General features: G+C 50.1%; 1 pseudogene across 1 annotated transcript; it reads left to right on the top strand.

Annotated features, from left to right (window-relative positions):
• Nucleotides 1–20,426: 20,426 nt before the first annotated feature.
• Nucleotides 20,427–23,581, top strand: LOC144166694 (uncharacterized; annotated as a pseudogene). Its single transcript, XR_013321728.1, has 4 exons — nucleotides 20,427–21,039; nucleotides 22,104–22,335; nucleotides 23,145–23,473; nucleotides 23,532–23,581. The product of XR_013321728.1 is annotated as an uncharacterized LOC144166694 (transcript).
• The last annotated feature ends 3,581 nt before the right edge of the window (nucleotides 23,582–27,162 follow it).

Genomic DNA, 27,162 nt, shown 5'->3' with positions numbered 1-27,162 from the left:
GCCCCGGAATAATTTGGACCACCTGGGGATCTTTAACGTGCGCCGAAATCTCGAACACACGGGCGCTTTTGCTTTTCGCCTCCATCCGAAAAGCGGCCGCCGCGGCCAGTTGTTGAACCCGCGTCCCCGTGCTCAGCACCACAACGCCTTAGCCACTGGACCACCACTGCGGGTCTTGGGGCGGTATTCTCGTGTTTGTCCGTTTTATTGTGAAGTACTTCCAGTTGTAGGAGGGCTTTGGGTTGGCTTTTGCGCAACTGTTCTTGCAAGCACATTTTAAATGACTAAACCAATTTTAAACTATATTTTATGTGTTTATTGTTCTGCCAGCGAACAAAGAAGGCGACGAAAAATCATCTGCTCCGAGAAGCCGCGGTTCATAGCTCCGCCGTGCGTCCATGGCATCACACCCTGGTGTTCGCTTTCAGCCCACAAGGGCTTGCTCAAAACGGACACAAAACGGACAAAACACAAGAATACCGACCCTGTAACATACAGCCAGGACAGCGCATAGCGAGCGCTCTGCAAGCAGCGCATCAGGGCGCAGTCCGGCAACGAGCCACGACCAAGGTCCACGACGCCGGCCACGACGCCGTCTGATGACAGCGCACTGACACTCGCTTTATTTGCTCAGGTGAGTACAAAACCTATGTAGTGTCTTCTCTTTTCGGGTTTTGATTTGGAGAGTAACGGTTATACAGTGATTTCCTGTTTATAGGAATGGGGCAGTCGCGTGCTATTTCAAGGTAATCGCGCGAGCGTCGGCCGACTACGACGATAACGCCCCGCCCGACGTCCTTTACTGCGCCTGGTTCCTAGTTTACGCAGTTTTCTCTTTTTCGGGCACTGTTTTCCAAGCCGCCAACCCTCCCGCTGCAAAACAAGTATCCTCTCCCTCTTTTTTATAGCTCACGCAGCGACGCCGTCCAACTTGTCGCAACAAAAGGAGATGGTAATAAATTTTTATCTAATGCTAGCTGTGCAAGATAGCTCAGAGGCGTCACATCTCATAGCAGTTCTCGAAAAGGTGCGCACAAACACATCCGGAAATAGAACTACTGGGCATTTATAACAATGGGTGCTTTCGCAGCTCACGATAACCACGAAGACAGCGCGCACGTGCTTACAACTAGTGTCACTAGATAAAGTTTGATCGTGGGGTTTAACGCGCCGACGCAACGCAGGCGATGAGGCGCGCCGTAGTGGAGGGCTCCGGATTAATTTTGACCACCTGGGGATCTTTAACGTGCGCCGAAATCTCGTACACACGGGCGTTTTTGCTTTTCGCCTCCATCAGAAAAGCGGCCGCCGCGGCCGGGAATCGAACCCGCGACCTCGTGCTCAGCAGCGCAACGCCTTAGCCACTGAGCCACCGCGGCGGGTCACTAGATAAAGTTACGGAGTATCGGCACACTTTTCTGCTATTGTTCCGTGCCGCCGCCGTGATAATTGGTCAGTTCGCATCACGTTACATTTGTTTGCACTGCGACGGTTCATGGGCTCCTCCATTTTGTTGTTTATGCGTTTCCTGTCGGTCAACTGTGGTAGTCTCAGCTTGTCCTCCCTGCTCTGCGACTGCGCGCGACTGGCGTCGTTCCGAACGCGAATGAAAGATAACGCACTTCGCAGCATTTCAGCCGCAGAAGTGTGTTCGAAGATGCCGTGCTGCTGCGTCCTCGGCAGTGTTGTTTATAAATGACCTCGTCAAAGTTAGCGGTGAGGCCGCAGAACCGGCAATCGGGAAACACTGATAAACACCAAAATGGCCACCATTGCTCATTTGCGTGCCTCAGTGACGGTATTCTGTATCTTATGCAGTGACACTAGTTACGACTTTCGATTCCCGGCCGCGGTGGCCGCTTTTCTGATGGAGGCGAAAAGCAAAAACGCCCGTGTGTACGAGATTTCGGCGCACGTTAAAGATCCCCAGGTGGTACAAATTAATCCGGAGCCCTCCACTACTGCGCGGCTCATCGTCTGCGTTGCGTCGGCACGTTAAACCCTACAATCAATCACTAGTTACGGCCGCCGAAAATCACCATAAAGCGGAAAGGGTAGTTCACTAGCCGCGGGAGTGATCAATGCTTGAATGAACAGCCACGGAAGGAGAGGAGAAAGGAGAACTAGGTCCCAGGCGCCCCGAAAATGCATGCCCGGCAGGGTTTATCATCTTCATCTGTCGAAGCTCGTGCGATTACCTTCAAATCACAGGCGACTTTACAGTTGTGTTTTTTTTTTGTATGAACAGGTGGGCAACATGCCACTTTTAGATGCGACGGAATCTCATTCACTCGCCTTGTCCCTCCATACGGCGTTGTCGTTGTCCGTCCACACCCCGCCCCCATTCTCCTCGCCGCGTGAGCTGCGCTCTCCGCCGCTCACCCCCTCTCCTCTCCGATAGCGAACACTCTCTCGCGAGGGGCATTGGAATTGGATTCGATTGGATTGGCTTGGCCTGGCTTGGCTTGGCTTGGCTTAGATTGGATTAGACTGGATTAGATTGGATTTGGATTGGATTGGATTAAAGTGGATTGTGTTGGATTGTGTTGCGTCATAGCCGCGCCACGTTGCGTCATAGCCGCGGCAGGGGGTTCACGGCACGTTTCACGCGATGGGAGAATCAACCTAACGGAAACAACAACGGAACCCCCTATGCGTCGCATCTACACAGGGGTTCCCGCGCCGGGACGTGGGAGTAATTTTTCAGGAAGGACGTGAAAAATATTGCGCGCTTGAAATTGTTGCCGCTTTAACTTCTGTATTTTCATGCGCGTCCTTTCATGTTCATAGTTAACGGCGATAATGTACAGTTTTCATGCGGCCGGTCAGAAATGTAAGAGTCGCATCGGAAGAAAAAAGGGGGGAAGCTCGTTGGCCAGTATGTCTAGCTTCGCAGCGAAGTTAGTAGCGCTCATTTATTGCAGTGTTTCACGTGCTTGCTTTCTGGAATTGGGAGGTAGTTGCGTTATCAATCCTCAGAAGTAACCCGATACCGTTACTCGTTCCTTGGCCTTGAAAGGAACTAAACACGTTACCCGTTCCTTTCTTGAAATGTAACTAAGTACGTTACTCGTTACCGAGAATTATAACTAAGTAGAAGTAACTCCTTCCTTCCAACGAATTACGTACATGTCTGGTTCTGATGTTGTCGTGCCCCAGCGTGCTGAATATGTTTTTTTTTCTAGTTCCGGTTTTCCAGAGGAACGCCCTAATGATATTATCGCCGTTGCCAAGCCAGCGACAGACCGATGCGAGACAGGCCGTGATCTTAACATTCAAATATCTTGTCACGCTTATAACTCTCATAATCAAACTGTAAATCCTGCATTCCAGTGTTAGCAAGTGCGCTTCACTGAATTTAATAAAATGTTTGAACTGATTGTATTTCAATTATTCAGTAGATTGAGTAACTCACGGATGGCGTGCGGTGCGTTCTGTTTTGTCGCGCACTGCAGTGTTTCAGTCATTTTATCGACGACGTCGTGTAGAGCGAGGACAACAGGCCCGTGATGGTCGTTTAGAAGGCTACTTAAATGCAGCTATAATATGGGAATAGAGAAATTTTATAGCATCCCAACGACCAGTATTGAACGACAATTTTTCAGGCGTTTACAAGGCGTCTTATACGCCGATTCAGTGATACATCCAAAACGAACTTTACAGGTCCTGTATACGCCTCAAGCGCTGCCTGTATGGGCGCCACTCAAATCCCGCAAGCGGCCAGTTTCGAAAGCAGTCGCGGGGGGCTCCGGCCCGCTACCCACAGTCGCCGCTGCTTTTGCGGAACGTTCGCGACTGAGATTTACCTTGTGTAAGCTCTGGAAATAGATATTAATGCGGAGCAGTCACTCTGTTTGCAAACGTGGTGTGTTTACGAGACTGTAAAGGGTTCTCACGCGATCTTAGTGTGGTATATTCGGTGTGTATAAGCGCCAGGTGTATGTCACAGACCGGCGTCGCGAAACCGGCACATACAACGAACTGACTGTAGTTCCATCGCACTGAAATTTACTAACAGTGTCTCCGTAAGCAGTGTTCTTTGAGGTGGTCATGCTACGGCTACACACTACGTTGTAGATCAGTTTTGTGCGCTTAGATAATCCAGTGGGGCACTTGTACCTGACAGCACGCCAGTTACGCTTGCGAATATCATACCTCAGGTATTGATGACAAGCCAGTGTGGCATAAATTTCATGAATATTCTACCAAAGAAGTACAATCGATAATACAAAATTATACCGGTGGTCCACAGACGACAAAAAGTTTAATGGTGGTTGTCTTGCCGTGAGGTGAGTGCCCGCAAACATTCATCTAATACAAATATTCTCCGCCAGCAGCGCGGAGGCGGGCTTCTAGAGTAATCCGCCTCCGCGACTAAACGTTTCTTCGAAGCATCGTTGTATGACACAGGTAGCGTCCAGAATCTAGCACAAACAGAAGTAAGAGAGCCTTAACAGTAACCCCACACTTCCAACGGCACATTTTATCAGTTGTGAACTTTCGCCGAGTGATCAGCTGTTCGTTGACGTATATAAACAAAAGTAAAGTGAACGCGAGGCTTGTATGTGCGATTAGTAAAACTTTCATTCCTTGATTTCACACCGCATTCGTACACAATGATAGTTAAGTGCCCCCCTCCCCTCACTGCCTATGTTTCGTGAAATAGCAGTGCATTTTGCGTCTAGTTGATCTCGTGAGTCCTACCTGGCTTAAATTTAGACGAACGTCTTTAGCATATAAGAAGCTACACTGTTTTTTTTTTTTTTAAAGCAAAGCGTTCTACCTATAACAGCCAATGGTTCTTTCGCGGCGTGCGGGACATGAAACTCCCAACGGGGCTGGGGAGGCGGAGGGCGTTTTTCACTCATGGAGCGCAGTGTAGATGGCGCGGCGATAGGGCCCTATTACCCAGCGTTCTCCGTGCTCACCTCGGCGGCCGCGCCAGTGGGACCCTTCCTTAGGCTTTTACGTCTGCTTTAGTGAAGGTGTCGGGCCTGTTTTGGCGCAGCTTCGCGTCCATTGCGCGCTTACTTCGCACAGCTTGATTAACTTGCTCGACAGCACCTCCTGGGTAATCGGGACCCGACAGAATTAAGTTGTCGTACGGCAAAGATACGTTAAGGATTGGTTTGCAAGGCGGGAAAACAAAATGTGGAGACCACTTGCAGACATCTGGCCGCTAGAGAAAAGCCACCTTTTGCGCATTGCTTGCCACTGCGCAATGGGACTGCGTTTTCTAAATTGTTGAATACTGATTCGGTTGAGTTTTAACAGGTTATACAAAAGACGAATGGAGCAAATGTTACTGATAAATAGCGATTATAAAAGTTCCGCCAGCTTTCTCGCATTTCTAAAAGTTACGAAACTATTTGGTCTAAGTCTGTGTAAATGGGGATCACTAAGCTCACATGCCGGATTGTTTCGGTGTCTGCGCTTGTGTCGCGCGGTGGTGTAGCCCCGAGCTAGCACATCAGGATGGCTAGGTTCCGCTGCCACCCTTCGAAAGACGCTTCCCTCCGTTTTCTTTCCCCCGACTCACCGCCGGGCTACAGCGGCGGCGTCCGCTGCTGCTGCGTTCGGAACGCCGCCCCCGCGAATTCCAGGTAACCAGAATCTCTGGTTTCACTCTGTAGAGCCAGGTGTGTGAATTCTCGTCGCCTGTGGAATTTCTGTAGCGGTCGCTCACAGCTTTGCTTTCCAACCACCTTCACAGCGTGGATTGGAGCCAATTTTTTCATTCCCATATACGAGCTATTCTGTTTCTTTTGCACTTGCAGTCCATTTATTTTTCCATGGTTTCATTCACTTATCTTGGTCCTTGCTATGACTTGGCAAATCTCTGGCGACGCAGTCTTGAAGTATACTAATATTTTAACGTGTGTTATATTCCCATATCAGGTATTGGGTTATCACATCCCACCTTGTCAGGTATTGTCAGAGATTGGGTGATCACATCCCTGAAACATTTTTGTACGATGGATATATTCGAAACGACGCCGCATTCATTGTCTGCCCTGCAAAATGAAACCAACCTTTCACTGCCAGTATCAGGTATACACGAGGCAACAATGGAATTCACTTGTGTGTGCGTGATGTATTCTGAGGTGGCAGTGGTGAATATGCGGCTTCGGTCGCCAACGCCCGTAACAGCGGCCAAGAAGCGCGCAGAACCGCGTCCCCGGATAGCTCTTATTGGAGTTCGAGCACTCTAACAAGACGCAGCTGCTTTTCAAGTACCATAAACGTACTGTATGCTTACAGACGTCACCATAAATTTTTTAGGGCGTGGTAACGAGGCGATTCTCGAGAGACTGGGGACCGGAAAACAAGTTTGCAATTACATTAGAAATTTTTCTTTCAGTCTGAACGGCATTCCTAGGGATTGGAAACATCGAATCGAGCCAAATTGCAATGGGAAGCCGTTGGACGCCGCAAGGCTCGGTACTTTCACCGTTTCTATTTAACGCCGCCATGACGGGACTACCCGACAAACTAAATGAGATAGCCACTCTAAATCACAGCCTCTTCGCCGGCGACGTGACCCTGTGGTTCGCGGGCGGCTGCGACGGACATGGGCAAGACACGTTACAGAGCCGAATAGACGCGATAATCGATTATGTCCGCCCTCGAGGCCTCGAGTGCTCCCCCAAAAAATCCGAACTCTTGATATACAGACCCTCTAGCAGAGGTCGCAAACGGGACCCTGCTACACCTAACATCGAGGTCTACGCGGGCAGCCAACTCATTCCTACAGTGGCCAGTATCAGAGTCCTTCGCCTTAAAATTCAAGGTAATGGCCACAATAAGGAAACCATTTAACAGTTAGAAAAAAGCACGCAACTAACCATGCGATTTATTGCACGGGTAGCAAACAGGCACATAGGCATGAAAGAAGAAAGCCTAGTATGACTGATCCAGTCCTTCGTGCTAAGCGAACTTACTTACAGTAAAGCCAGCTTATATCGAGCAGCGCAAGGGTTGTAAAATAGTTCGATATAGAAAAAATTCGATATACAAAGTGAAGCAAAAAAAAAAACTTATATGAGAGCAATCTTGCCGACAGAGTCACCAGCTGACGCTGAGCTCTTACCACACTGCAGTTCACTATTGATACGACACTTTCTCGGACAGAAAATATGAATTTATTGGGACGGAAGAACTGAGTGAGTGTAGCCTGCTTTTTTGGAGCACAACGCGTTGCTGGTGACTGCTTGCTCCACGGTATCTAAATAGTCGACAAGCACAAGACCGCTGCCCTCAATGGCACTGCAGTATCACCGTAGCAGGGGCACGGCAGCGACGCCTTCGCTGGTGCTCGGAAGCGGTGCGGAATCCTCGGCGTCTCCGACAGGGCGGAGGCAAGCATGGATACAAGCGAATAATGGCGATCCCAGCGAACCGAGCAAGCGCGGGCAGCGAGTGGCGCGGGCAGCGAGTTCGGTGACACCGCAACCCGCAGCGCCCAATGTGGCGCTTTCGGCCCCAACAACATGCATGCGTGGAGCTGGTCCGCTCTGCCACGGCCGGTTCGGACGCGCCCGAGCTCGCGCGGGAGTCACCTCGCCACCGCTGCGCGCCGATGTACTGCGGGAAAGCCTGCCGCATGCCTAAGGAGAGCGAAAAATCTCGCGCGGGAGAGTTCGACATATCCATTGTGAGCAAAATCACGTTCGATATGAAAAGTTTTAAATGCATGTAATTTTTACCTGAATTATACAAGGGTTCGATATAGGCAATATTTCGATATATCCGTGTTCGATATAAGCGGGCTTTAAGTATGTGACTCCCTTTCTCAATTTCAAAGCGGACGAGAAAATAAGAATCAGCGGTCTCATCAAAAAGGCGTTCAAACAAGCGATCGGCCTTCCATTCAGCACTGCAAATGATCGTTTTGAAGCGTTGAGCCTTCACTACACGCTCGACGAATTCGTACAGGCACAGAGAACGGCCCATTACGAAAGGCTATTCCAGTGCCGGACCGGAAGACACATTCTTCGTTCGCTAGGAATAGCATACGAAAGACAGGCGGGCCTGAAAGAGAATATCCCCCCTGAGTGGCAAACGCACCTCTACGTTCCCCCACTCCCAAAAAACATGAATCCTGTGCATAACGTCGAGCGCAGACGGAAACGAGCACGCGCGCTAGACAAACGATTTGAAAGATCAGAGGACGTGGCCTACGTTGACGCAGCCGAATATCGTGCCCGCGACGCCAAGACGGTAGCATTAGTCGACCGTTAGGATCAATTACTCACGGCCGCATCGCTTGCTGCGGTGCCACCTACGGAGGGTGAGTAGGTGACCATTGCCGTGGCCATATCCAACACCAGCGCAAAAATAATTGTTAGCAATTCGAAATTGGCAGTTAGAAATTTCGCAAAAGGTAGGGTATCTCCTCGAACCACGAGCATACTCGCGAAAGCTAAAATAATAAGCAAAATTCAAATAACGTGGACGCCAACAAACTCGAGTCTCACAGGAAACAAGAGGGCCCACGACGCCGCCCGAGGTTTAATCAGCCAGGCAGACGTCGACATCACCTCACCCCACCTCGTCAGGTCGGAAAGAGATCGCATGGTGTCATACAGAGAAATATACAGATTGGAAAGACGAACGCACCCCACCGCGCACCGCAGCCTCACTAAACGGGACTCTGAATGGTGGAGTCAGTTGCAGACGAACACGCTTCGAAACCCGGTGGCGCTCAGCTGCTGCTATCCCGAAATATACTCAGGAGATTGTAAGATATGCGCGGGTAGGGAGGACCTCTACCACATGTCATGGTCATGCCCCGCAAGACAGAAAAAAAGTGGTGCAGCAAATGCTAGGTGCAACTCGTTTACTGTGGCGAACACGGAGCAATGGGAGACTGCTTTTCTCAGCCCCGTTCCGAAAGTGGAACTTCGGGTCGTCCGGACGGCCGGGGCCGCCGCCACAACCCAATGGCTTCTGGATGACGACTGAGGAAGAGGGCAGGAAGACGAGTAGAAGACACCAGCTTCTCCTTCGTCCCTTACCTTTTTGACCCCATCACGGGCACAATAAAAGTTTCTACTACTCCTACCACTACTAGTGCGCGGAATGGCAAGAAGTGAAAGAGAACCAAAACACTGCATGAGCCACAGTCAGTCACGCAGCGCTCCTGCGTGAAAGTCGAAGAGAAGGCGGCGCAGCGATCGCAAAGCTCGAGGCGTATAACCACCATTTTAGATGCGACTGCATCTCATTCACTCGCCTTGTCCCTCCATATGGCGTTGTCCGTCCACACCCCTCCCCCATTCTCCTCACCGCGCGAGCTGCGCTCTCCTCCGCTCACCCCCTCTCCTCTCCGATAGCGAACACTCTCTCTCGAGGGGCATTGGATTGGATTCGATTGGATTGGCCTGGCTTGGATTTGATTTGATTTGATTTGATTTGATTTGATTTGGATTGGATTGGATTGGATTTGGATTGGATTAAAGTGGATTGTGTTGGATTGTGATGCGTCATAGCCGCGGCAGGGGGTTCACGGCACGTTTCACGCGATGGGAGAATCAACCTAACGGAAACAACAACGGAACCCCCTATGCGTCGCATCTACACAGGGGTTCCCGCAAGGGGAGGTGGGAGTAATTTTATTTTAAACCGGATTTTTCCCGACATTTACTGAACCGGATTTAATGGTGTAGAAAAGTTCGAGCCAGCGGACATTAGGAGAGATATAAGACATTCTTTTCCGGGTCGTTTTGTCGGCATCATTTTTGTCTGGGATAAACACAGCATATACACTTTGTAACCTTTTTCTGCTAGCTGGATAAGTGCAAACTTGGTTTGAGAGTAGCTATTCGAAACAGGGCCCCATTTTTACTTACAAAGCACTGCGCTAAGATGACGTTGGTGAATACGAAGGATGGCGAGCATGCATCTTGTCTCGCCGCCCTTCGTCTTCGTCAATGTCAACTTAGCGCAGTGTTTTGTAAGTGTCACTGTACCAACTAGCTCGGAAGCAAGCTCTAATTTTCTCATTTTGCTCTTATTTTTAATAGATAAAGGTAACATCGGCGTCTAATTTTTGTATTGATGACACTAAATCGTAAAATTAGCCGCTTCCAACGGCAATTGTGGAACTACCACTGTAAGTGTGGTTTGCTTACAGCGCATGCTGGTGAAATGTTTACAGGTGTTCCATACAGCGGCTAACCAGTAGCTTTCTTTAGAAAATGACCAGTATGTGTCAGCTCGAACTGAGAAACAGAGCTGTTGCTTCAAAACAGCGCTATAAGTGTACCAGCAAATGTGGTGACGGCATTTATAGATTTATGTCCAGCAGTTTTTTTACCTGTGAACAATCTCCACACAAATGCAGAGTTGACATTGGTGTGCCCAGGTGCCACTCTAAAAATAATTAGCGTCCAAACAGGTGTATCCGGTTAGCAACGTTCACGTGGGTTCTGATATTTGTGTCTTTTCAAAACCTTACACCGAAAGGAGGACCATGTGGCCATTTAACGGTTATAACAAATTGTCAGTAACAAAATATGTACGTGACCACGCAGCAGAACTACTTTGCTGGCATGCATTGTTCCCACGCACATTGCAGGTAGGCACAGTGGCCTTCTATACTCCGCGTCTCACCTCCTGGTGGCGCCATAGGCGGAGGTCCCCCGGGAAAGCGGCCGGGGGCTGGCGGACCTTGCCCCGGACCTCCCGCTCCTTGAGGGCCAGGTCCTGGTGGGGGAGGGCCCCTTACGGGCAGCGGAGGACCCATGTTCGGCGGTGGACCCTGCACAGGCCTACCCCCTCCCTGAGGTCCTGGCACTGGGGGAGGAGGAGGGCCCATGCCTGGTGGTGGACCACGTCCTGGTAGGCCCCCTCCCGGAGGACCTCCTCTAGGCGGAGAAAAAGGGGGGCCCAAGCCTGGGGGAGGAGGGCCCATGTTTGGCGGTGGACCCGCGCCAGACCTGCCTCCGCCTTGAGGACCGGGCCCTTGCGGAGGACCCATGTTCGGCGGTAGACCCTGCCCGGCTCTGCCGCCCCCTGCGCCAGGTCCAGGTGGAGGCCGAGGACCCATGTTCGGGGGTGGGCCCTGCCCGAGTCGTCCCCCTGCAGGGCCGAGCCCTGGGGGAGGTAGAGGGCCTCTGCCAGGCGGAGGACCCATGTTTGGCGGGGGACCTGGTCCGGGTGGGCCCCCTCCAGGAGGGCCTGGACCTGGGGGAGGCCGCGGACCCATATTTGGTGGCGGACCCCGTCCATGCGGGCCAGGGCCAGGCGGATGAGGTGGCCCCATGCCGGGAGGTGGTGGTGGACCCATGCCGGGAGGAGGTGGTGGACCCATGTTCGGGGGTGGACCCTGGCGTTTTTTTCGCAAGAACATCAGCTCCTGGTCAAGGTAACCAGAAGAATTAAGGGCACGTGAATTGAGAGATAGAGACCCATCCGCCCTAAGGATGTTGGCCACATCTTCACCAATACTCAGGCCTTGGTGTGTGGCTCGTGGGAACGACGTTAGTGAGCCCAGCAGCGTGTTCTGGAGCCCACCCAACTCATCCAGCGAAGACACGTCCGAGTCCTCGCTCTCGCTGAAACCAGCATCTCCTCCGCTCGCTCCGTTGCTGTATTGGTCAGCCGCCGGACTATCGTCCCAGTTGAGCGAGTCATCAGCTACGACGTGCTGTCGTGGGCCGTCTAGGCCGGAGTACCTGGTTAAACAGAAGAAATTTAAGATATGGGATTGGAATTACACAAATGAATGGTTCGCCGGGCACGGGTAGCAAGGGAATGTACAAGTACCCTAAAATTAAACCGAGCATGGGCTGGAGACTTTGAGGGGACTTCTCCGCCATGTGCGCAGCCAGCAACCTCTAGCTGACTTTTAAAGAAAATCATTCTAGAATAAAATTAGGTCTCACGTATTCTATGTATGCTGGCAGCCACATAAATTTATTTATTAGCAGGAATTTATTAGGCCCATTTGTATCTACTACAATAACAATCACCGAAGACTTGCGTACTGAGGCTTGAGGTTGTCAAGTTACTGAATGTTTGAAGTGGTCTATAGGAATCGCTATTGAAGTTTGAATGGAAAATCGCGAAAGATGATTGGGACGACCCCAGGAATTTAAACTAAATTAACACTATGTGAGAAATAAGAAATCATATTGATGAATATGGCTACGGCGACTTCGGAGGGGAGGAGAAACTAGAAAGGCAAGGTAGTTTTCTACAACAAGCCTTACACAAGGGCGCGGTTTCTTGCACCGTCCACGAGGGCAAGGTTTCTAATTATCACTATATTCCAAAAAGGAAGCCACAATGGTCCCACTTACTAGCCGTGCTGGGCTCGCTGTAACTCCTCACCACAGGGATCGATTGGCCCGCGATCGAGTGCTCTCGTACCAATAAGTCACGAAGCATTACTGGCTCTCCAACTGCCGCTATCCCCGTGCCCAGATACCCCTGACCAACGCTCCAGAGCGCCTATTGCTACTCCTCCAGACCAATTCCCTCGCAAGTCGTTCCATTCTCCACAAGATCTAACGCCCTCACTTCCGATCCCCCAACTGTCCCCTCTGCAACTCCCTCAACGGTCTCACTCACTAGCGCCATGTGGACCTGTCCTTTCAACCCGTTACCCCATTTGCAGTATCGAGTAATTGAAGGACGCTCCGGGCTGCTCGAAACCAGGGCTTCAACGCTGTCTGGTTGACCCAGCCGCCAACGCTGCCGCCAACCTTCGGCAGGCGGCCATCATGCGTTCCTAAGCTAACTTGATCTAGAAATGAAGGCATTTCTCGGTGTCTCTCAGTGTGCTTGGCTTACAACGAGCGCCGCACATTAGAATTTACTTTAGTTTCATTACCACGTCTGTTTTTTTTAATAAAGAATGGGACATCCAAAATATTCAAAGAACTCCAAGTGAAACGGCCCACTACCATGAAGGACGAAGAGAAAAAACTAGCTATAACCGGGGGTTTACTGTGTTTACTCCCGCAGTGCAACAAAGAAAGCCAAACGCGAGAATAAAACAGTATTTTTGTTACTTTGTTTAAGGAGTACTGACACGAAATTTCTCGCTTTCAGTTTTTATGCTGTAAAGAATACCTATTGGTCCAGTAATTACGAAAATCGAACCGAAAGCCGTCAACCACCAACACAGAATTAACTATAGCACGTTTATTGCAACCAATTTCAAATTTGGTCGCCGCGCGGGAAAATGGCCGTTCGAAGGCCAGCCTGCAAGCGGGCCAGCCTTACGTCACGGTCTCACCCGTGACATCAGGGACGTTTTTCTTTCCTCCATGCGTTCGCCGCATCGTCTGCTACGATTGCACATGGTCCGGGACTCGCCCGCGCAGTCGACATGTCGCCTGAATCATCAGACTCAGATGAGTCACTGCCACCCGACAGGCAGAACAACTTTATTTGGCAGGCGATTAGGCCGGCCATGTCTTCGCCGTCGTCCGTTTTTTAATATCACTGCGGCTCGAACCGGCGCAGACCGTGATAGCAACAGCTTGTCGCCACTCTTCTAATCAATCTGATCCCGAAAAAGAAGCTCCACATGCGAGAAAGTAGATGTTAGTGTGTTGAAAATTGTGCTAGGAGTTGTTATCAGCGCTGAATTTAAAAGTGGCGTTCAGATATTTGCCGCGATGGTAAGCCTACGCTGACCGGCAGCGGAGGTTCGGCGCTCCGACCCAGCACTGCCGGCACCACGGTGCGGCGAGCGGCCGAAAGATGGCGCCACCTGCGCGCTAGAATCAAAACAGGCCGCGGCAGTAGTCTTGGTCACCGATCGCTGAAACGGAAATTATTGCCAAAATAAAGCTTCATATGCGAAAAAGGGGATGATAGTGTGGTGAAAAGTTGTGTAAGGGATGGTCATTCGCAGTTGTACAGATACCAGCGAACAAATAGTCGCCACGATACCAAGTTCCCAACACCCAAGGTGACCCGTGCAACCCCGAGCCCGCTGGCTTGGGCGAAAGTTCTTGCGGCCGCCGGCGCGCACGAACTCAGTCCACGTTTAGCGCTGCATGTCGTCGCGTGGAAAATAATGCGTCTTGGCGTCGTCGTCGATTTGCTCGGACAGGCTTCCACGAGCAGTACTTCGCATACCGCGAGCTTGCCATAGCACAACTTGGGCGAGCTCGGCGACGCGCACCGCCGCGGTGCCCGTCGACATCGCGCAGTTTTCGGCACCAGTGCCGAACACCATGCGCCGGCAACGAACTGAAGAGCAAAGACGTCGAACACGCAACGTTTACAAGCATTGCTCACACAGCTACGCCCACGTCTCCTGCCCAAACGAAAACCACCGACAACAGCAGCGCAGGATATCGTTTCCGGTTCTGAAAACGACTATATGACGTCACCCTGAACCGGCCAGACCTCTCTCAAGCTTGGACGTTCCCTGGTTTCCCTATAGGCGGCGTAAAAATCGACGCCCCACGTGACCAACCTACAGCGGAGTTTTCGACCATCAAGTCCACCAGGCGGCGCAAGCGAAAGGTTACTTTTGATATAGAATACAAAACATTCATTCAGAGCCCACACAGTTCGCGTACAATGGATTATTTAAAAATATTATTAACAAGTCCCGCATCAAACATCCGTTGAGCAAAAATGTACGCAACTTTTTACGAACAGCCGACTGGTGCACCACCTCGTTTCTGAATTCGCAACCACAAAGCCGCCAATTCAAATTGAAACCGGTGCAACGGCCCACCGTTTCTATGTGCGCGGAGCACTGGTTTCGTGACTGTTATTGCTGTTATGTGCTTTTGCGTCCATCAGTTGTTGAGAGGACTGGCAAAACAGGGGAATTGAGTGCTTGTGGAGTGACAAATGTGGGAAATTCCGCATCGGAAGACAGCTGTCGAGGCCAGAATATTTTATTCTTCCAACAGAAGGTGAGTGTTATGCACTCCGCTAGAAAGACGGTGCAAACGAAACCGTCGTAGCCGTCAATACCTCATTTGTGCCCTTCGTTCGAAATCTTAGCGCGAGTGAACGAGTTGTTATGGCAAAAAAAAATGTTTTCACGAAAGCGACGTACAATTGCAGCGATCGAAATGAAATGATGTCCTGGCCTCTGTAAACTTGCGGATGTCAATAAACGATTTGTTCTCACTTGCTGCTCACTGTGGTCTGTGCCAGTCGAGGCCATCTGGTCACCTGGCGTAACATTATTTCACTAGCGCGGCGCAAGTAAACACGCGGCCAGCGTGCCAGCCAATAACCAGCAGGAGCAGCCACAGCCGGACTCGACGCTCCTTTCGCGCGCGGGAGGAGAGTCGAGCCGGCAGTGGAGCAGCGAGCCGGCGGCCGCCGTGCGAGGGCAGCCATGTTATTAAGGAGCTCGAACGGCCTGTGCAAAAAGCATCCGCCATGTTTACAAAGCCGTGTTACAGCGCCATCAAGCGGGCCTTCTCGGTAGTTCACGACGCCGCCACTACGCTTTTTCTGGCACTACAGTCAAAGCTAGACCTTTGCTTCTCTAAACTCCTCCCTGTTCTGTGCCAGACACGCAGGCCAATGTTTCGTCACGCCGAAGGCGATTGCGCTAGTGCTGCCGATTTGTGGAAGCTCGCGGCCTGGACAATCAAAATCGAATTTAGATGTGATTCCGGCCTCGTATCGCTGCAAAAATTTCTGTGAGGCATCTGTACAAACTACTGAAGCCAATTATATAATTTTTTAGGTATCAAAATTTGGTGTCAGTACTCCTTTAAGCAACTTTAAAATATTTTACTCTGGCTGTCTGCCTGCTTGTCTCTCTTTGCCTGGATTTAGCCTTCCAGCCAAAAGTTAACAAAATATATGAATGAGAGGTTTATGTAAGAAAACTTTTTCAAAAAACGCAATCTGGAAACATACTCCAAACATTTCTACGTTGTTCAGGAAAAGAGATACATTAGGCATAATTCAGGCAGAACATCAATACATATTTGGTATTGGTTGGTTGATTGTAGGGTTTAACTCGCCGACGCTACGCAGGCGATGAGGGGCGCCAAAGTGGAGGGCTCCGGATTAATTTTGACCACCTGCGGATCTTTAACGTGCGCCGAAATCTCGTATACACGGACGTTTTTGCTTTTCGCCTCCATCAAAAAGCGGCCGCCGCGGCCGGGATTCGAACCCGCGTCCTCGTGCTGAGCAGCGCAACGCCTTAGCCACTGAGCCACCGCAGCGGGTATTCGGTATTGGTGGTGTTTTTTTTATATATATAAATGTACATGGCTGCATGATTTTTGCCAAAAGAAATAGACAAAGACGCAATGAAAACACTGTTTTGAGCCACAAATACAAAATTCACTCGCGCCCGTGGACCAATCCAAGAACTCCCACAGAAACGAAAGCTACAAGTACATGTCGTGCGAGCAATAAAAGACGAGAAAATTAAATCGTCTAGAGCATATCTCCACCGTATTTATCGTAGGAGGAACGAGACGGCAGGGGGAAGCGTGGCTAGTGGTTGGGGGAGAAGAGAAGAAAGCCTCTTACTTGGCAGGGGCGGCACAAGACTGACATCTTTCGGTGACATTTGCAGCGAAGTGACCAAATACTCGCCAATTTTTTTTTACTTTATCATCTTTCCCCACTTGATGTACCTGTAGGCCTCTCTTTTCCCCTTCTGCGTATATCAGCCAGCGTATTGGTTATCTTATTCGAACTCAGTGCGAGTTCTTACACCTTTTTGTTCGCTTGCATTCTTGTTATCGAGTTTAGTCATTTTCTCGTGCTTTTTCTGGTTGTGGTCCGTCCTTTTATTCCTTAAATTTGTGATCCCTGTGTTACCCGAAGCTCTTTAGGAAGCTACAAGAGCTCACAAAAACAAGTAAATAAATGTACAAACAATTAGCAAGTCACTGAAAAAAGACACAATTCAATAAATAAATTAATATATACAAGCGACATGTCCTCAGATACTACGTATAGTTTCTTTGGAGGCAAGGCGAGCGGCGTACTGCTGGCCAATATGGGTTTTCCTTGAAAAGCTGTGTACCGAGATATTTCTCGTGTGGGCATAATTCGTAGCGCATGAAAGCGACGACCGACTTGTTCAGCAGCAGCAATGGAACTCCTTTATCGGTAACAGCCTCGGCGAACTCGCTCCGCACCACGCAGTCTCGCGCGCTTACGCGCACGTGTCAAAATGGCCAGCGGCCCCTACAGGCATTAGTTCCGGGCAACTTTTTTCGTAATTATGCGCACATTGCAAATGCGCCGCCCATTCTCCTTGTTATGTTGTAAGCATGCTGTTGCTCACAATTGTTAAGCTAGCTCCAGAAAACCTAGTTGGGGTTCATTAAAAACGTCAAATAAGAAACATTATGAGGGCGCACGACCAAACATCGTTTTAAGCTACTAGTTATTATATTGTACGTCGGATTTTACTCTTATGTTTCCTTGTATACGCGTCTTCATTTGCCAGGGAAGAAAAACCGGAATACTAATCGGTATATCCAGTGTGCCTCAAGGGTAGGTTTGGTATCGGTAAACATTGTGCGTCGCCAAAACAGTACGTACTGTCCTTCAACACACGAAGTGAGGCTAAGGTTGGAACACGTGACCGTCCCGAACCGGATTGTGCATAACCGCCTCTGCCGTCATCTTAACCCCCTTTCCTAAGAAGTGGCTCAGGTCGCTTCGAGGTTGAGGCAGAGCTTATGGGGTCTACGTAGCCCCATGAGGTGTGCTCTGGTCGCGTTTTCAGTGATCTCTCACCTCTGACTTTCGAAGTCCTCCTCTCCTCGCGAGTCGTCGCGGTGGCCAGGCTGAGACGGGAAGGCGTCGGCTACGAAACCACCTTGTGGACCGATGATGGTCTTCTTGGTCGCCGCGTTCTCGTCACTCTTTTTTCGCTTCCTCAGACGGCGCACGAGGATCAGTTTTCTTCGCCGCCCGGCCGGCGCCCCTACAGGGTCGCTCTCGTCCCCCCTAGCCGGCGCCACGTCGACGACTTCAGGGACAGCCCTCGGACGAGAGGCGCCGTAATCGTCCAGCGTCTGAGCCGCCTGCGGCCGCAGCACACGAACGCCGAGCACGTCCATGTTAATGGAAACATTCTTGCGGATGATGTCACCGCTGGAACTGCTGCTGACAGCGTCCGCGAGAAGAACAGAAAGCGCCAGGAGTAGCACGACATCGTGAGGGGCCATCAGCGTCCTTCCTGCGTCGCTTGCATGGGTCTATTTCTTGGAGCTGCTGCTCCAAACGTCACGTTTCCTGCGGCATTGACGGGTGCATCCACAGCCCAAGGGGCCGACCAGGGCTCGCGAGGAGCATCGCGATGTCGATGCTTCCAACACTCGCGCCGTTAACTTCGTCTTTACCAGGTTGAAAGCGCAAGCTGCTTTGTTCCAAACGGATTTGTGTCTTAGCGATGGGCACGCTCTCAAAATGTGCCAAGACGGCGAAGAAGGAATGTCTGCATATACACATTCCGGCTGCCATTCATTTTTATCCTAAATATCGTTTCGTTTTCTCCTTAATTCAACTTCACGCAATGGCTCCTAATCACGCTATTATGTTACTTGTCAATCCTCCATAATATTCCTTTCGTAGAGCGCCCCCTTACTGGCCAATCATCCTGAGTGAGTACCATCATCATCACCATCAACATCACCAGCCTATCTATGCCCACTGCAGGGCAACTAACTCCGACCAATTTATCCCCGAAAACCTCTTGATGCCATCTGCCTATCTAATTTTCTGCCGCCCCCTGCCGCGCTTGCTTTCCCAGGGATATACTCTGTCACCCTTAATGATCAACGGTTATCTTGCCCTCACATTACCTGCCCTGCCCACGTCCATTTCTGCCTAATTTCTACTAATATGTCCTTAACACGCGTTTGTTCCCTGACACAATCCGCTCTCTTCTTGTCCCTTAATGTTACACCTATCATCTTCCGTTCCATTGCTCGCTGAGTCGTCTTCAATTTAAGTTGAACGCTCTTAGTGAGTCTCTAAGTTTCTGCCCCGTAGGGGAGTACCGGTAAGATGCAGCTGTCATGCACTCTTTTCTTCAGGGACAATGGTAGGTTGCCATTCATTATCTGAGAATGCCTGCCGAATGCACTCCACCCCATTCTTATCCTTTTAATTATCTTTGCCTAATGGTTGGGATGCGGGTTTCTGAGAGGGTATGAGGTACGTCCACTGGAACCAGCCTTACTACAATACCGGGCGACTTCTGCTAAACGAAGCAGCTAGTCATGCGGTTAGGTGGTCGTTTATGCAGCATTGAAGAACCCGATTTATGAATAATGTGGGGGGAGGGGTCGCGGAAGTACCGCTAGAAGTGCTGAGATGGTATGACACGTGTCTTAAATATCTCAAGGTGTTATCCTTCTGAACAAGATTATCTTTCTTGGGCTAAATAAACACGGAAATCTTGGTCTCTCTGTGTCTGTTTTTCTGGTTGTCTGCGTATAGAAAACATGTTTATAAGTGTTGTATTCGTTCGTTTTGTACCAGCCAGCAAAACCAGCTGCGCGCGCACCTTTTCTTTTCGGCCCTGTGCGCCTTGGTTCTCCCTCTCTCCCCCTCCCTTTACCCTCTCTTGATAGCAACGTATATAACCACCGTTCTGGCAATAAACGCCGTCGTTGACTGCCTGACCATCGTCCATGCTGCTGCGATGCGCGCGCCTGTGTTACTACAGTGGCGACGAGCCCGGAAATCGCCCATGCTGCCCTGAAAGTTGAAGCCCACGGCCTGCCGCAACAAGTACCGACGACCATGACCAGCCTACAGCTCCCCGTCTTCGATGACACAAGAGATAAGTGGAAAGCGTACCTTATTCGGGCTGAAGCGTATTTTGAAGCAAATGCTATTACTGACTCCAAAAGGCAGAGAGTACTTCTGGGGGCAGCACTCAGCACGCAGACTGTGCAAGTGCTAGCGGGGCTAATTGCACCTCCGATGCCGAATTCCCTTACTTACGCCGAAGCGGTCGCAGCCTTAAATAACTACTACGATCCCAAGCGTCACGAGATAGCAGAAAGCTACAAGTTTTTCACCAGGTTCCAACAAGGAGAGTCGGTGCACGCATTCCTAGTCGAAATACGGCGCATAGCAGAAAATTGCAACTTTGGAAGTGCGCTAGACCGGATGTTGAGGGACTGGATTGTTAGCGGCGTACGCTCAACTAACTTGCGCAAGCAGTTACTGGCAAAGAAAGATTTAACCCTCGAGGAGGCTGAAACAATGGCCATTGCAGCCGAGGCAACCGACAGCGATGCGAGAGATATGAGTGCAGAACCGCCGACTGTGCTAAAAATGCAAGCCCATCATCGCTCACCCTCTCGAGGTAACCGTACACAAGGCGCGTCGCATGACTGCGGCCGATGTGGAAGCACGAAGCACGACGATAACGCCTGCCGCTGGGCTAACGCACGCTGCTATCGCTGTGGGCGACGCGGTCATTTGGCAAAGAAATGCTGCAGTGCTTCAACTGATGCAAGGATTGAAAGGCGGGCAGCGAGTGTAAAGGCACTGACAGTTGAAAGCGCGTCTAGCAACGACGATATGGATAGCGCACACGTGTGGACGTTGATTTCGGGAAGAAAAAAACGGTTTGGAACCACCCATACGCCGCACGTTTCGATGGGGCGACGTAGGACTGGCTATGGAAGTGGATACTGGTTCCCCGGTGTGCGTCGTATCGCGCCAAGTGTACGATCGACACCACGCACAGTGGCCGCGCTTACAACCACCACGAATCAACCTCTCGTGTTACGCGGGACAGCTTCCGGTGTTGGGTGAACTTGAACTTCCAGTGAGGTACAAAAATGTATCTGACTTATCCGCTGATCGTGCTTGACTGTGCAGGACCCAGCCTATGTGGCCGCGATCTCATCGCTTTGCTTGACAAGACGGGCGTTCCGATTGGAGACCTGACCACGCCGGACCTTACAACAAGTGCCGAGCCAAGCGACAATATGCTGAACAGACTGCTCGGCGAGTTCGAGGATGTTTTCTCAACAGACCTTGGACTTATCAAAGGTCCACCAGCCAGCCTGAAACTCAAGGAGACGGCTACACCAAAATTCTGTAAGCCCAGATCTCTTCCTTAGGCCCTCCGCGATAAGGTCTCTCGTGAAATTGATCGGCTGGTGTCCCTTGGTGTTCTATCGCCGGTGCAACATGCAGAATGGGCTACGCCTATCGTGGTCGTTTTGAAAAAGGACGGAAGGGTGAGGATATGCGGTGATTTTAAGGTCGCCCTCAACCCGGCATGTGAGGTGGAGCATTACCCTCTTCCGGTGATAGAGGACATGTTCGGAAACTTAAACGGAGGCGAATATTTCAGCATCTTGGATTTAAAAGATGCATACAATCAAGTACCCCTTGACGAAGCGTCCAGTGGGCTGTGTGTCATTAACACACACCGCGGGCTTTTCCGGTATAACAGACTTCCGTTTGGAATAGCTTCCGCACTGGCTATTTTTCAAAGGATTGATGCAGTACTCGGCGGGCTGCCGGGTGTCCAAGCCTACCTTGACGACGTGCTAGTGTCAGAAGGCAAGAGTGATAACGGAGAGCAGCTCAAGAGAGTGTTGGAGCGGTTCCGAGAGCACGGCGTTAAACTTAGGATTGACAAATGCAAGTTTCAGCAGCCTTCCGTCACTTACCTTGGCCATCGTATAGATCGGCAAGGCCTCCATCGCATTGAAAAGAACATAGACGCCGTCATGCAAGCCCCGCGCCCACGTAACGTTAGCGAATTGCGCTCGTTCCTTGGCATGCTCACGTTGTATACGCCCGTTTCCTGCCCAATATGTCTACTGTGCTCAGCCCCTTGTATCAGCTCATGGAAAAACGAGCCCGTTGGGAATGGCGGGAACCGCAGCAGACAGCGTTCGAAAAAGCGAAAGAAATTTTGAAGAATGCGTAACTTCTCGTTCATTTTGATCCCAACAAGGAACTGAAGCTAGAATGTGACGCTTCCCCGTACGGCGTGGGTGCTATTCTGTTTCACTCGGAGGGAAATGAGCACAGACCAATTGGGTTTCGTTCCAGAACGTTAACAAAAGCGGATCGAAACTACTCTCAGCTGGAGCGAGAAGCAATGGCACTGATTTTTGGCGTTTCTCGTTTCCGTGACTACCTCCTAGGTCGGCAATTCACCCTGGTAACCGACCATCAGCCACTGCTGGGACTGCTCAAGCCTGACCGCCAAACGCCGCCGATGGCCGCCGCGCGCATTCAACGATGGGCACTGTTCCTGGGAGGCTACCAGTACAAGCTACAGTACGTTCCGGGGAAACAACTACTGACAGCAGATGCCCTCAGCCGACTACCAGCCCCGACGGCAGCGGAACCGGTAGCTGAGGGGGACCCTCACGAGTACGTACTGTCGTTGGAAGCCCTTGACGAAGGTATAGTGGCGACGTACGAGTTGCAGGAGCAAACTGCCAAGGACACGTTGTTAGCCCGTGTCGCGGAATACATCTTGCATGGCTAGCCTCGAACCACAAGTGGAATGGCACCCGACTTGTTGCCGTTTTTTTATCGCAAAATGGAGCTGTCGATCGCTCACCGGCTAATCTATTGGGACAACAGATTCGTCATACGACGGAAGACGCAGGAAAGGATGTTGCAGCTTCTACATGAAACACACCAGGGCTCCTCGTCAATGAAAGCAGTGGTGCGGTCACTGTTCTGGTGGCCGGGCATGGACAGGGAGATTCAGGAATTGTCGGCGCAGTGTGTAAGCTGTGTAGAAAACCTGCCCATGCCTGCGGCAGCACCACCGGTAAGTTGGCCGAGAACTGCCGAGAGGTGGTCCCGGATCGCCATCGATTTTGCGGGCCCGTTAGCCGGCAAGATGATACTTGTGGTGGTAGATGCTCAGACGAAGTGGATTGAAGCAGTACCCATGAGGCATGCCAACACAGCAGGTACCATTCGCTGCTTAAGAAGTATGTTTTGTCGGTTCGGTGTGCCACGCTAATAGCACGCAATTCACGAGTCAGGAGTTCGCCACGTTTGTAGCAAGAAACAATATTGTGCACCTGCGTACAGCGCCTTTCCATCCTCAGTCAAACGGAGCAGCGGAAAGAGCAGTGCGAACCATTAAAGACGGCTTGCGAAAAATGCAAGATGGCCCACTGGAAGATAACCTCATGCGCCTGTTATTCCATTACAGGAGACAGGAGGAGCCCGCAAAAGGAAGGAAAGTCGCCCTCGGAAATGCTTCTCGGCTACCAGCTCCGTTCCCGTCTCGACACATGCCTGCCGCCCAGGGATGAAAACTTGTCGCCGGGCGCTGACGACTGGACCATCTCACCAGGCAGCAGCGTCTACGTGCGGAACTACGGTGTCGGCAAAAGATGGACGCCTGGACCTGCTTCGTGGGCGAGAATGATAGCAGTGGACACGCCAACGGGGGTAGTGCAGAGTCAGATCGACCAATTCCGCCGCCGTCGCGAATCGACGCCGGAGTTTACATCTACGGGGGCGACTGAAGGCGCGGAGGCTGAAGGTGAATCTGCCAGCGCGACTACTCAGGTCCTGTCTCCTGCGTTGCAACGCACGCCCAGGCGGAAGGAGCAAGAGCGAAGCCCAGAGCTACCGGCACCAGATGGTCTGAGTTGGTTTCCCCCACCAGCTGCTACGGAACCTCCAGTCGTCACGGCCGAGCACCCTCCTGAGGCGGTCCCACATCAGCCCACTCTGAGGCGATCGACAAGAATTAGAAAACCGGTACAACTGTTCCACTTTTAAGAGGAAAGAAATGTTGTATTCGTTCGTTTTGTACCGGCCAGCAAAACCAGCTGCGCGCGCACCTTTTCTTTTCGGCCCTGTGCGCCTTGATTCTCCCTCTCTCCCTCTCCCTTTACCCTCTCTTGATGGCAACGTATATAATCACCGTTCTGGCAATAAACGCCGTCGTTGACTGCCCGACCATCGTCCATGCTGCTGCGCTGCGCGCGCCTGTGTTACAATAAGAGACCACATATCATGGCGCCGGTACTAGTGGTAGCAGCGCTGGCCTAAAAAACAAAACGAAAAAACAAGTTTTCAAGTACTCCGGACACACACAAACACGCAAACGCATGCACGCACGTACGCGCACGCGAGCGTGCGTGCGTGTCTCAAACTGCCCAAAACTGAAAGCCTCCGAAATGTCCGTCGGTGAGGATTTTTCCCAGCCTATTCGAGAAATTAGAAGGAAACTGTGGGCTCACACGAAGGAAAATCGAGATCGACAGGAAAAAGTTTATCTAGTGTATGATAAGGTTAACATTGACGGAAGACTCTTTTCTTTGGACGAAAGCAGCAACAAAATGGTAGAAGTAGCAAAGAAAACGTCAAGGAAACGGCAAAGAAAACAAATGTTCCAAGCGAACAACGTGTCACGGGAAGCCGAAGTCGGCAACATTAATCAATGTAAATGCTCGCAGTCTAGCCAACAAAGTTCACCAGCTGGAAGCAGTCCTCCTGGCACATGCACCTGATATCGTTAGCATCACAGTAACGTGGTATATCTGACCAAGAAGTTGTGCCCCCAGGATATGCGATAGTGCGTGAAGACAGGGAATCACGTGGTGGGGGCGTTGCGCTGCTTTTTAAGGAAGGGATTCATTTTTCTACCATGCCCGGCGTAAAAGATACCGAGGCTTTGTGGTGCGACGTCCATCTTCATGATAGGATCGCTAAAGTGGGCGTGTTCAAGTTACCGGCCTCCGATTGCGGAAAGTGTACATCTTGAGTGATTATTTGATTACATGCAATCGCATGTGCACGGGGGCTCGATTGCACCGGCCGGCGATTTCAACCTTCCTGAGATTGACTGGTATTACATTGCCCCTGAAACAAAAACTCAAAGCATCCTGCTGGACATCATGCTTGGATTTAGTTTTGAGCAGCTTGTCTCCACCCCTACTCGTGTACAGGGAACGTCATCCTCAATCTTAGACCTTGTCTTTGTTAGTAACAGTATTTCTTTAAATGAGTCACGAGTAAATATCCTAGAAGGACTATCCGACCACAAAATGATCTTATGCACATTGCCATTCACTAGTCCACCTACATCCCGTGGTCAACCAAAGCAAACACCCGCCTTTAACAAAGCCAACGATGCTGCTATAATGACGTACCTTGCACACGAGTACTCTGAATTACATGATTTTTGTAGCGATGATTGCTCTAGTATTGAAGCGGTTTGGTTGAAATTCAAGTGTCATGCCATGCACTGCATGCGTAATTTTTTCCCAAATATGTCCAAAACAATCCAAAAACGCAATCCGTGGATTACGCGTGAAATAATTCAAAGCAAGCGTAAAATCAAGAGGTTAAGAAAAACTAAAAAGCAAAGGAATGTTTCAGGCTTTTGTTCTCAACTTAATTCCCTTACTAGATCACTTAAGGAACAAGTGCGTAACGCTAAAAAGAAGTTTTGTGGCTCTACATTGCATGAGTTTATTAAGAACGCGCCCCATAAATTCTGGCAGTATATGAAAACAAAGCCGACAACCCAGTTTCACCAGATGGTTTAGATCAGGCTAGAGCCGATCATTCCAATGTCTATTTTCAGTCGGTTTACACAACTGATAATGGTTTCGCGAAAATTAATCCTTCCCTTTACAATCAGGACATCCGATTGATAGGCACGCCTACCTTATCGGAGGCTGGTATCCTTTCGCTTCTTTTAGGTATCAATGAAAAGAAAAGTAGCGGTCCAGACCTGATTCCCAACAGTTTTTTGAAACGGTACGCGGAACCAGTTAGCAAATATCTTTATCTTATATATTCTAAATCTTTGAAAGACTTCTGTCTTCCTGCGGATTGAAAGACTGCTAAAATGACTCCCGTACTCAAATAAGGTAACGCTACGTCTCCTTCTAATTACCGGCCAATTTCTATCACCTGTACTTGCAGCGAAATTCTCGAACATATCGTATTGAAATTTTTAATAGGTTTTATTGAGTCGAACAATATTCTGCACATGAATCAGCATGGCTTTAGATCAGGACTATCTACAGTTACACAAATTGTAAAAACACTGTATGACCTGGCCCTCGGCATAAATGAGCGCATTCAAACCGATGTCATTTTCCCGGATTTTTCGGAGGCATTCGACCGTGCCTCGCATACTAAACTACCCCTTAACCTAAGTACATTAGGTGATGACCCAATTTACCAATGGATTAAGAATTACTTAACTGACCGCTTCCAATTGGTGCAGTATGGCTGTCACTCTTCCGACCTTGCTCCAGTGCTCTCAGGCGTTCCCCAGGGATTCGTATTAGCTCCAGTTTTGTTCCTAGTCTTCATAAATGACATACGTAACTATGCTGACGTCAAACTTAGGATTTTTGCTGATGATTGCATTCTCTATAATAAAGTACGAAACCGCGATGACCAGGGGAAATTAAATATTGCCTTAAATAAAATAGCTCAATGGTGCGCCGATTGGCAAATGACAATCAACATAGACAAAACCGTATTCATGTCCGTTACAAATAAAGCGTGTAAGCTAGATTTTCCACACCATTTTTACAATGTGCCGCTTCGAAGTGTCAACCAATACTTAGGCCTTATAATATCTTCTGACCTCAGCTGGACAGAGCACGTGCGTAAAGTGTCAAATACAGATTGAACAACCTATTCTTCATTAAAAACGGGCCTTGTCCTATTCTACAGATGAAACGAAGCTTCTCGCATACGTCACTTTTGCCAGCCCAGTTTTAGAATACGCGAATATTGTGTGGTTCCCGCGCACTGCGAACAATATGGCAATATTGGAAAGGGTACAGCACAAAGCCGTCCGCTTTATCTTCAATAGATACGGACGCACGACTCCCCTACCGCTCTGCTACAGCGTGCTGGTTTAGCTACCCTCGAAAGTCGCGCAAAGCTTTTTCTGCTCAACTTTTTATGCCAACTTTTGCACAGATCGTTGCGCATAAACCCTGACCATTACTTGACATTTCGTGATACCAGACCGACTAGAAGAAGGCATGCTTGGGAGCTTGTTGAATATGCATTTATTAATAATACTTTTCGCTATTCTTTCTTCCCGCGTGCAATTCGTGAATGGAATGCACTGGACGCAGTCGTAACACAGCAACCAACACTAGCAAATTTTATGGAACTAATTGAACATGGTGTATTAGCCTAGAATGAGATATCATTATAAGAAATTAAATTCATTTCGCCATGCAATCC

This window comes from Haemaphysalis longicornis, unplaced genomic scaffold (assembly GCF_048455015.1).
Source record: "Haemaphysalis longicornis isolate Haplotype H1 unplaced genomic scaffold, Haemaphysalis longicornis Haplotype H1 scaffold_182, whole genome shotgun sequence".
In the NCBI taxonomy this organism is placed as follows: Eukaryota; Metazoa; Arthropoda; class Arachnida; order Ixodida; family Ixodidae; genus Haemaphysalis; species Haemaphysalis longicornis.
Note: the sequence above shows the minus strand (reverse complement) of the source record. Positions and strands in the feature narration are given on the sequence as shown.